The sequence below is a fragment of the Eucyclogobius newberryi genome, unplaced genomic scaffold, assembly GCF_026437365.1.
Source record: "Eucyclogobius newberryi isolate DKJ021-1_F unplaced genomic scaffold, fEucNew1.0.hap1 SCAF_12, whole genome shotgun sequence".
In the NCBI taxonomy this organism is placed as follows: Eukaryota; Metazoa; Chordata; class Actinopteri; order Gobiiformes; family Gobiidae; genus Eucyclogobius; species Eucyclogobius newberryi.
The window spans coordinates 2,259,536-2,271,865 of record NW_027315746.1 but is presented as its reverse complement, the minus strand read 5'-3'; positions in this window follow the sequence as shown (position 1 = coordinate 2,271,865).

Below are 12,330 nucleotides of genomic sequence, written 5' to 3'. Positions count from 1 at the left end.
ACTGATGAATACTGACAAAATACTGTCCAGTCCAAGAAGAGACGAAGTTTCATCCAAAAAAAGGTCTAAAACTAAAGTTAACATTCCTTAAAAATATTCTAGACGTAGCTTTTTACTCACGAAAACAAAGAGCACATCAAATATAGAGAAGAAAAATAAAAACTGCCAAAATCGCCATGGAAACGCCCCTTTTTCCTGTGAAACGAGTGAATCTGAGAAAGTCGGCTGTACATAAAAGTATAATCAAATATATCTGTATGTGCTCCTCATAGTTCAGCTGCTCCTCATAGTTCAGTAGCTCCTCCTACTTCAGTAGCTCCTCCTACTTCAGTAGCCCCTCCTACTTCAGTAGCTCCTCCTACTTCAGTAGCTCCTCCTACTTCAGTAGCTCCTCCTACTTCAGTAGCTCCTCATAGTTCAGCTGTGTTCTAAAGGAGAGAACTTTACATCACATTCAACTTTAGAGTCACTGCCCAATAATTCATGCTCTAAGTGTGGGACTAAACCGGGACTAAACCAGGACTAAACCGGGACTAAACCGGACCTAAACCGGGACTATACCGGGCCTAAACCGGACCTAAACCGGGACTATACCGGGCCTAAACCGGGACTAAACCGGGACTAAACCCGGACTATACCGGACCTAAACCGGGACTATACCGGGACTAAACCCGGACTAAACCGGGACTAAACCTGGACTAAACTAGGTCTAAACCAGGACTGAATCTGGACTAAAACTGTGCACTAAACGTGGACCAAACAAAGACTGAACCAGGACTAAATGGGGATTAAACTTTGGCTAAACCAGGATTTCACTGGAGCAAAACCAAGTCTAAATCCGGGCTGTTTCAGGACTAAACCAGAGACAAACCCAGATTTCACGAGGAGCTGAACCGAGTCTAAACCTGGACTAAACGGGACCAAACCAGGACTAAACCAGTTTAATCATTTCCTGTCCCAACCAGATTTACTAAAAAACAGAAAATGCTTAAAAACATATTTAAGTGAATTCAAAACTTACATTTTAACTAATTGGTCTAATAGTATAAACCGACTTGACAATTACCGATATATTTAGTTTTTTTAAATTGTACTGCCATAACGTGTACTAATACTATCCTCACAGGGACAAATCAGTTTGTGTTTTAACTTTATAAACGGATTCTCCTCGAGCTGAAGACGTAACTTCCACTGGTTGAACTGTTTTCATTCACCTTTTATTTATCTAACTATTTATGTATTTATTTATAAATTTTTTTAATGTATTTATTTAAGTGATTATGCAAATTGTTCCACACACTCTGTCTCTGAAATATGTTTTTGCTGCTATTTTTTCCACCAGTTTAATGCCATTTAATTAATTGTTTTAATTTATTATAAAATTTTTATGTACGGAAATGTTATTTTCGAATTTTTAGGCCCGAGCCCCAGCAGGGCGGAGGGCCTATTGCTCCCGCAACGCTGCCGAAGGCAGCGTTGCAACTGTCTGACCAAACATGCGGGCGCATCCCGCATGTTTGGTGCCCCGTCGCCCCTGGCAAGTACAGTGAACTAGCCCATGCCGAAGGCATGGATCATGCATACTTACTCCTGCTATGACAGAAATAGTCAACAATTTGTGAATGGGCGTAGCCCATTCACAAATTGTTGACAACAGCAGCGCGAAGCGCTGCATTCCTCCAAAAACCCTCCTGGCATCGTCCCGTACGCGAGAGTCCATGCCGCAGGCATGGGCCATGCTTGTATCTGCTCAAATCAATGGAAGTCTATGGGGAGTGGGCGGGGCATCCCGACGGAATGGGGAGTGACGAGCGCGTAAGCGCTCGTAATGATGATTCCACCCCATGGCGGCATGGGGAAGGCTTAGAGCTTTCAAACGATGTATAATTTGTTGTTATAGTGGAAACGGCTATATTGTTTTTGCTAAAAATATTATTATTTTTATTTTTCTTGTTCTTCTGCTTTTTGATCTCTAATTTGACCCCCTGAACATGCTCAAAAACTCACCAAACTTTGCCCAAAATTCAGAATCGGCGAAAAATTAGATTTTTTTCTGGGCCATTTTTTTTTTTCGTTAAAAAATGGCGCGACAGCGCCACCGACAAAAGTCAAAATACATTGCGCCTATGGGAGACGCCCCGAGGTCAACTTTGGCGTAAAGCTACGAAATTCGGGACACGCATTCCTCTCGTGAGGACGAACAAAAAAAATCATTGTGGCCACGCCCCCAGACTTACCCTATGGCCGCCATCTTCCTTTGAAAATGAAAATACGCTGTGTCATTTTGTTCACGTCAAACTTTGACGAACTCCTCCTAGGGCGTTTTGCCCACCGACTTCAAAATCGGCGGACGTCCTCTGGACAAGTGGGGCATCTAAAGTTATTCAATTTTTTGAGATACCTTTTACGGTCTGTGTGCGGCGCAGCCGCAAAGTTGGACAACTTATTTTGGAATATTGCAGATCTAAAAATTGCTCCCATTTGATCAAAACCAGTCCGATTAGGACCAAATTTGAATCAGTTGTTAAACTTTTTAGTTTGGACCAGTTTAGGCTGACAAAATTGAAATGGCAGTGATAGCGCCCCCTACAGAGTGACCTTTAAATTAACATTGAAGGTCAAAAATTAGTTTTACCAAAATTGTCTAATCTTTACCCAAAATTCTATTTTGCCGTCCCGATCACAAAAGCCAATCACAAAAATGCCTAAATTTTTACGGCGTAGTCGTAGCGATGACAGAAACCTCCCATGTTATCCCTATGGGAAAACCGCAAAATCTCTCAAATTACCACATTTTTATGTTTTACACTTCAACGAACTCCTCCTAGTGCGTTTTGCCCACCAACCTCAAAATCGGTGTACGTCCTCTAGACAAGTGGTGCATCTAAAGTTATCCAAATTTTAAGGATAACTTTTACGGTCTCTGTGCGACGGAGCCGCAAACGTTTCCCAGAATTCTGACTATTTGGCCTTCAGAGTGGCCTATAAACAATAGAGTTTTTCCAAATGACATGACATTTTGCACTAAATTCTAATTTGCCATCCTGATCATACAAGTATGAGAGCCAAAGTCATATTTTGTACGGCGTAACCGTAGCGTTGACAGAAACATCCCATGTTATCCTTATGGGAAAATCGTAGAATCGCTCAAATCACCACATTTTTACGCTTCACACTTTAACAAACTCCTCCCAGGGCGATTGCCCGATCAAGCTCATATTTGGGGAAATCATCTACACAAATGGGGCATCAAAAGTTATCCATATTTTGATTTTAAGTGCTACGGTCTCTGTGCCGTGGAGCTGCAAATATACTGTCACAAATGGGAAAAACGCCAAATCCTTGAAATGTTCACATTTATGCTTCACACTTTAATGAACTCCTCTGTGGGCAATAGCTCGATCAAGCTCATATTTGGAAAAAATAATCTACACAAGCGGAGCATCAAAAGTTATCCATATTTTTATTCCAAGTGTCACGGTCTCTGTGCGCTGGAGCTGCACATTTGACCGACATTTGTGTTCATTTGCACTGGTTAAGCACAGCATTGTACATGTCCAATGTGTCGCTGTCTTAGTTCTTAGACAATTGCGTTAGCGCCATCTCTGTAAAATGCAGAGAGCAGAGTCGGAAGGCCGGCGGCCCGCGAGGGCCGTTGGATGCCGCTTGCGGCTTTAATTTTATGTTGTTTTTTTTTACATTTTTCTGTTCAAGGACCAGGTCATTTTAAGACAACAAATTGCAATGAAGCGCCTTCACCACCAGATGTCACCAAATGGCAAATGGGATTCGTACATAAATAATACGTGTTTCTGTGGAGCTGTTTTTGCTTTTGCCCTGAACGTGACATTAAACCCTTGTGTTTCTGTCGCTCCAAAACACCTTTAAAAAGCATGTAAGATTAATGCCCTATTACGGAACATTCCTGCAGGTCAATCACATCAAATGGGCGACGGACGGTCCCGCTTCCCGTTTCCTGGTGCATGATCCACTGTGAGACTTTAGAGACATTCTAAGTTTACAGAAAGCCCTCATGAACACGCCCATCGTCACGGTAATGTAACAATCACGGTTCATTAAAGATTGTCCTCTCCCTCTGTTCGTCTGCTTTATTGTGTGTGTTTTACAGTGTGGAGGTGTGAGTGGCAGCCAATGAGAGCGCTGCGTTCAGTCCTGGGATATTGTGTCTTTTGTGGGGGGGGGGGAGATTCTGAATGAAATGGCGCCTGTTAGTGGACGTCTGAGGTGTTGCACGTTGTGGATTTAGTCTTTTTGGGTTTTTTTTTTACGTTAAATATTAGAACTTTTGTCTCTGAAGCCCCAGGACGCTCCGCCCTGACCTCGCTCACACTTCAGGAAACTCGCGGCTTTGCTCTGTCCACGTTCTCACAATTATGACGTTCGTTAATTCCCCGTGGTAATTAATTATCACAGTTTTACATCGGTCAAGTTGTGGCTTGAGAGGGAAATTTGACAAATAAAAGTGGGAAATTGCAGGAAGTAGAGCTGATTATTATGAATTTGTATTCTTTCTTTTTTTATTTATTCATTTTTATTTTCTGACTTTTTGTTGTTGTTCTTGTGTTGCTTTTAATGGCGGTTGGCAGCGAAATGAAAACCGCACTTATCCTCACCTACTGTGTACGTCTTCTGTAGTTGTACGTCTTCTGTAGTCGTACGTCTTCTGTAGTCGTACGTCTTCTGTAGTTGTACGTCTTGTATAGTAGTACGTCTTCTGTAGTCGTACGTCTTGTATAGTAGTACGTCTTCTGTAGTCGTACGTCTTCTGTAGTTGTACGTCTTCTGTAGTTGTACGTCTGCTGTAGTTGTACGTCTTCTGTAGTTGTACGTCTTGTATAGTAGTACGTCTTCTGTAGTCGTACGTCTTCTGTAGTTGTACGTCTTCTGTAGTTGTACGTCTGCTGTAGTAGTACGTCTTCTGTAGTCGTACGTCTTCTGTAGTCGTACGTCTTCTGTAGTCGTACGTCTTCTGTAGTCGTACGTCTTCTGTAGTCGTACGTCTTCTGTAGTCGTACGTCTTCTGTAGTCGTACGTCTTCTGTAGTCGTACGTCTTCTGTAGTCGTACGTCTTCTGTAGTCGTACGTCTTCTGTAGTCGTACGTCTTCTGTAGTCGTACGTCTTCTGTAGTCGTACGTCTTTTGTAGTCGTACGTCTTCTGTAGTCGTACGTCTTCTGTAGTCGTACGTCTTCTGTAGTCGTACGTCTTCTGTAGTCGTACGTCTTCTGTAGTCGTACGTCTTCTGTAGTCGTACGTCTTGTATAGTAGTACGTCTTCTGTAGTCGTACGTCTTCTGTAGTTGTACGTCTTCTGTAGTTGTACGTCTTGTATAGTAGTACGTCTTCTGTAGTCGTACGTCTTCTGTAGTCGTACGTCTTGTATAGTAGTACGTCTTCTGTAGTCGTACGTCTTCTGTAGTTGTACGTCTTCTGTAGTCGTACGTCTTCTGTAGTCGTACGTCTTCTGTAGTCGTACGTCTTCTGTAGTCGTACGTCTTCTGTAGTCGTACGTCTTCTGTAGTCGTACGTCTTCTGTAGTCGTACGTCTTCTGTAGTCGTACGTCTTCTGTAGTCGTACGTCTTCTGTAGTCGTACGTCTTTTGTAGTCGTACGTCTTCTGTAATCGTACGTCTTTTTCTTCTTCTTCTTCTTGGTTGCTATCCAAGTGTTACATTACGCCACCTACTGGAGTTGTACGTTCATTCTTTAGACTCTGCGATGTCATCAAAAAGTGACACTCCATAAAAAATGCAGACAAGTTGCTTGAGACTTTCACCGTTTTATGACAGTTTCAACCGTAATTTTTCAAAATAAAGGCGTCGTCAGGTGGAATTATTCGTCAAATCAGAACTATCAGAACTAACAACAGTCAGGTTGCTAGGTAACAGTTCTACGTCATATTTGCTGGACATGTCAAACCAGGAAGTGACAGAAACGTCACCGAAATTGCCGACGCTGCGTCACTTAACCTGAAGGAAAATGGACCTGAACCGTGTATGAAGAAGACTCGGGACACGAGCGTCTTACGTCTTGAAGCACATTTATTCCAATAACCCAGGAAGTCCCAACAACCTAGATGCGATGCATTCTGGGAACAGTAGTCTACCGCTACACCTCCTCCTTTTAGCTTAAGGTATACTCTTTAAAGTAAACACCAACATTTCGAAGAAACATAAATATACAGCATATTTTAGTATAAGCATTTCTTTTCACATTAGTATTGAACATAGCTGTATTTTACCTTAACATGTCTTTAGAACAACCTTTTATGTGAACATTAGAATCTTTACAAATTCAGTCTATCAGGAGGTCTCACCAGACGACCTGAACTAGTAATAGTCCCTGTCGGTCTGAGGTGCCTTCTGTTTCTCCTCAGGAAACCCCTGTCAGTCTCTACCACATACGATCTGGGAGAGGTCTAACTACAGATCCAGTGGTTTCCTCAGTGGTAATCCACACTTTCTGTCCAGATGATAGTTTTGGGAGTGGTCTGGCACGGTGTCTACGGTTGTAATGTTTTGCCTGCTCACGTCTCCTTTCCTCATCCTTTTTACAAAATGTCTGTAAATCTGGCCACGTAGGATCCAGCTTGGTTGTGTGTTGAGGTAGAGTGGTGCGCAGGTTTCTTCCCATGAGCAGCTGCGCTGGTGAGAACCCATGCTCCAGTGGAGTGGCCCTGTAGGCCAGCAGCGCTCTGTTGTAGTCACTGTCCTTTTTCCACAAGTCTTTGAGAGTGCGAACAGCACGCTCTGCCTCTCCATTTGCTTGGGGGTATCTGGGGCTGCTCGTAACATGTGTGAATTGATACTCTTTTGCAAACTGTCTGAACTGCTCTGACGAAAACTGCGGCCCATTATCTGAAAACAGTCTCTGAAACTCTGTGTCTTGCAAAAGTCTCTTTTACAGCTTTAATAGTAACTTCTGCTGTTGTGTGTTTGAGTTCAACTATTTCAATGTATCTGGAGAAAAAGTCAACAAGAAGAAGATACTGCTTCTTTGACCATTCAAACAGGTCCATGCCGACCTTCTGCCATGGGAGGTCAGGAACAGGTGTTGGCAACAGAGGTTCACGATTCTGTAACCTGTGTTTTTGACATGTTTCACAATTTTCCACCATTTGACCTATTTGTGCTGAGATGCCAGGCCACCAAACGGCCTGTTTTGCTCTGGCCCTGCACTTTGAAATGCCCTGGTGTCCTTCATGCAGACGTTGTATAATGTCCGCTCTCATTGAAGGTGGTATCACAAGTCTCTCCCCTTTCATGAGAAGACCCTACGTGAAAGTCCATTCTGTGTTGCCAGACCCCTTTTACTTCTGGATCTAGTTTACATTTTTCTGGCCACTCTGTCAAACAATAGTCAGTTACTTTTTTACACAGTTTGTCTACTTCCTGTGCTGCCTTTAGCTCCACCAGCATTTTTTCTGTGGCTGGGATTTGAGACACTACACAGTCCACAAAAACCTCTACCTCTTTCTCCAACTGGAGGTCACTTAATGACGGCGGACCCGCCAGCGGAGCTCGTGACAGGGCATCAGCGGTGACGAGGTTTTTTCCAGGCACATGGACAATGTTGAATGAGAATCGTAGCAGCCTGAGGCGGAATCTCAGGATGCGTGGAGGTAGGTCATCCAGGCCTCTTGTGCTCAGAAGAGGGACCAAAGGCTTGTGGTCCGTAATCAGTGTGAACTGTAGTCCCATGAGGTAAGAAGAAAGTCTTTCAGATGCCCATGTTGCAGCGAGTGCCTCCTTTTCTATTTGGGCATAACGTCTCTCTGTGTCGGTTAGTCCTCTTGAAATGTAGGTCACCGGCCGCCACGAACCGTCCGACTGTTTCTGAGAGAGTACGGCTCCAATACCGTATGGCGATGCATCCGCAGCTACTCTTGTGTCTGCATTATTGGAGTACTGAGCGAGCACTTCCGGAGAACTTAAGATTTCTTTTATTCTCTGAAACGCCGTTTCCTGCGGCTGTGCCCAAATCCACTCGTTTCTCTCTTTCTGCAGCTCCTTAAGCGGTGTGGTGACTGTGGCCAACTGCGGCATGAACTTGGCAAGATAGTTAGTCATGCCCAAGAGACGGCGCACGTCCTCCACACTTTGGGGCTGTGGCAGCTGCTGGATCGCTTTTACCTTGTCTGGATCCGCCTCGATGCCTTTTGCAGAAACTTTGTGTCCCACAAAAATGATTTCACTTTTTGCAAACTCACACTTCTCGTTAAGTGTGAGGCCTTCTTTTTGAAACTTTTTAAGCACACAATGCAGTCTCTGGTCGTGCTCCCGTCTGTCCCTGCCGTACACCATCACATCATCGGCATGACAGATCACACCATCAAAGTCCTCCAGCATCTGTGACATTCTCCTTTGGAAATGTTCAGGTGCTGATGCTATGCCGAAGGGAAGTCTATTGAAATGAAACCTCCCAAAAGGTGTAATGAAAGTTGTGAGAGGCCTTGACTCTGGCGTGAGAGGGATTTGCCAAAATCCGGAACGAGCATCGAGCTTTGTAAACACTTTAGCGTCTTCCATCATAGCTAATGTTTGATCCACTGCTGGGAGAATGTGACGTTCCCTTTTTACAACTGTGTTCAGGGGTGTGAGGTCCACACATATTCTGGGGGGCTTCTTTGCCGGCCTAGGAATCACCACAATGCCTGAACACCACTCAGTTGGCTCAGTTACTTTTGAAATAACTCCCATTTCTTCCATTCTGAGCAGCTCTGTTCTAACTGCATCTCTGAGGGGAAGGGGGACACGTCGCGGGGCAGACAGGGCCACAGGTATGGCACCCTGCTCTAGCTCTATGTGATACGGTTCTTTCAGCTTGCCTAAACCCTTAAACACATCAGGGTAAGCTGATCTGAAATCTGTTTCAGTTTCGCTGACTGTGTCTACTCTGTACACCAGTCCTAAAGCCTCACATGCTGGTCGACTTAACAATGGCTGTACTAGACCTGACACCAGATAGACATCTTGTGACGTAGTGCGCCCTTTTACTACCAACTGCGCCCCAAAGCAGCCTCTAACTTTAAGAGGGTAACTGCCTGGCCCTAGTAGTTTCTTTGTAGGCTTCTGCAGCTTTCCGTCCCTGTCTGGCCTGTACAGTCTCTCTGGAATAGATGTAACATCTGCCCCTGTGTCAAGTTTAAACTCAACATTTTCCCCATTTAATTTGACCTTTTGAACCCAGGGTTATGACCTGTTTGTTCCTATTTCCCCTAAGAAGACAAGCTCTTCACTGTCTGTATTACTTAGATTTTCAGTTACTTCACGTAAACCTGCTGCTTCACTACTACGACAAGCTACCGCAAAATGTCCTTTTTTCTGACATTTACGACACTGTGCCTCTTTAGCTGGGCAGTCTTTCCATGAGTGCTTATTCTTTCGTCCACAGCGACTGCACTCTTTTTCATTTGGCTTGGTTAAATTTTGTTCCTTCTTCTGCCATGTCTGAGACTTGCCTCTTTTAATATTTGTTCGTATAATGTCCATGTTCAGTGCTTTTTCTTCTGCAACGTTGCTGTATAAAATTGTCTGTTGTTTCTTTACAGTTTCACTCTGCCTGACCTTCTGAATGGCTTTGGCAAGTGTTAATTCTGAGTCCATTTGTAGTTGCTCTGACAATCTTTTATCTCTTATGCCAACTACAACTCTGTCTCTTATAAGTTCCTCTATAAGCATTCCAAATCCACAATTTTCTAAAAGTTTGTGTACAGCTGTGATGAAAGATTCTGCACTCTCACCATCTTGTTGACGTCTGGAGTTGAATTGCGCTCTTTCAAAAATGACGTTGTGTTTTCCCACATAATGTTTATCAAAAGCCGCTTTGACCGCACCATAGTTCTTTTTGTTATCATCACTCAGTGGTAAAACAGCCAAAACGTCGTCAGCTGCATCTCCCATTGCATACAGGAGTGAATTCACCTGATATTCCTCTGGTTTGCTGTCGAGGGCTGTTGCAATGCGAAACCTTTCAAAACGTCTGATCCACTTTGGCCACTCTGTGGGCCGTGAAAAATCAAATGTCTCTGGGGGAGTTATTTGTACAGTGGTCGCCATCTCTCTGTGTGAATCCCTGGCGTCCTCGCGTTCAGGATCTGAGTTTTCTGATGCACCGTCGCTCTGCACTTCTTCCTCCGCCGACATGTGGACGGGGCTGCGCGCGCACACACCTGTTAGTTCGCGCTGGTGACTGCTTTCGCCCGCACAACGGTCATTTTTCGCTCTACAAACTGCCGAAAACTTCTTCCGCAAGTTATTCGCACAGTGCTGCTCCGAAAACGCCGCGGAGACTGAAAGTTCGCCACTTCTGACACCATGTATGAAGAAGACTCGGGACACGAGCGTCTTACGTCTTGAAGCACGTTTAGTACAATAACCCAGGAAGTCCCAACAACCTAGATGCGATGCATTCTGGAAACAGTAGTCTACCGCTACAAACCGCACAGTGTAACCACGGAAACCAAACCATCCCCAGGTAAAGCTGCAGGTGCGATGAACGCGTCGATGCGCATTTATGCAAAATCATTTTATTGAAGTTTTACAGAGAAAATACATCGAAATATGTTTGACCTTTGGCACAAAATATAACAAAGTGTTCTGTAATTTACAGTGACGATACAAAATGACTAAAATACTATAAAAAATAATGAGTTTTCTATGAAATCTGACGTAAGTGCTGTACGATTAGTGGTTTGTGTCACTCACATTTAAAACATTGGGAACTCGCCCGCAAGTCCACAAATAATACACCGAAAAACGACGACAGCAAGTCACATGACCAGATATCAGAAGATGGTTGGTCACATGACCAGATATCAGAAGATGGTTGGTCACATGACCAGATATCAGAAGATGGTTGGTCACATGACCAGATATCAGAAGATGGTTGGTCACATGACCAGATATCAGAAGATGGTTGGTCACATGACCAGATATCAGAAGATGGTTGGTCACATGACCAGATATCAGAAGATGGTTGGTCACATGACCAGATATCAGAAGATGGTTGGTCACATGACCAGATATCAGAAGATGGTTCCCTGACGTTCTTCTGCCAGAACAATTGTCTTAATTCAAATGATCTTTTCCCACACGAATCCTAAAAAAGTGCTCACAAACAAACCACTTCTTCTCGTTATGAGCTGGTCAAAGCGGCTGTGGCACATGTTTTGTCGGTGTACAGTGCAAAACAAATTAAAAGACCCGCTTCTCAACGTACAGCGAACAAACGTTTAAAAAGGACATTTCAGCTTCAGTTCACAGTGTTTATCCTGTTCTGTTCCCCTTTGTTTGAAGTTGAAAGGGTCATAAGCGGAGCCTCCGAGGTTCTGACTCCAAAGGGGTTCGGCTCGTTTGGCTCTGGGGCGGCTTTAGGGGGTGTGGCTAAGCAGCAGAGCGAGGTGATTGGACGAGAGAGAACACAGACTCAGCTTTAACGCGATGTAAAACAAATATAGAAAAACTGGACTCTAAACTGTTCCTGTTTACAATAGCTTTAGCCAGCTAGCTTTAGCCCGCTAGCTTTAGCCCGCTAGCTTTAGCCAGCTAGCTTTAGCCCGCTAGCTTTAGCCCGCTAGCTTTAGCCCGCTAGCTTTAGCCAAGTCTCACGAAGCCGTCTGGTGCTGGGCCTGGAGCCATAGACATGCATTTTGCCATTAAAAGAACCAGGACCAGGACCAGAGCCAGGACCAGGGTCAGGACCAGGACCAGAGCCAGGACCAGAGCCAGGACCAGGACCAGAGCCAGGACCAGGACCAGAGCCAGGACCAGGACCAGGGTCAGGACCAGGACCAGGACCAGGGTCAGGACCAGGACCAGAGCCAGGACCAGAGCCAGGACCAGGACCAGAGCCAGGACCAGGACCAGAGCCAGAGGCAGGACCAGAGCCAGGACCAGGACCAGGACCAGGACCAGGGTCAAGACCAGGACCAGAGCCAGGACCAGAGCCAGGACCAGAGCCAGGACCAGGACCAGGACCAGAGCCAGGACCAGGACCAGGACCAGAGCCAGGACCAGGACCAGGACCAGGACCAGGACCAGATGTTTGGTTTTGGTTCTGGTTCTGGTTTTGGTTTTGGTTTTGGTTTTGGTTTTGGTTTTGGTTTTGGTTTTGGTCCTGGTCCTGGTCCTGGCTCTGGTCCTGGCTCTGGCTCTGGTCCTGGGTCTGGTCCTGGTCCTGGTCCTGGTCCTGGTCCTGGTCCTGCCTCTGGTCCTGCCTCTGGCCCTGCCTCTGGCCCTGGCCCAGGTCCTCGTCCTGCCTCTGGTCCTGGTCTTGGTCTTGGTCTTGCCTCTGGTCCTGGTTCTGGTCCT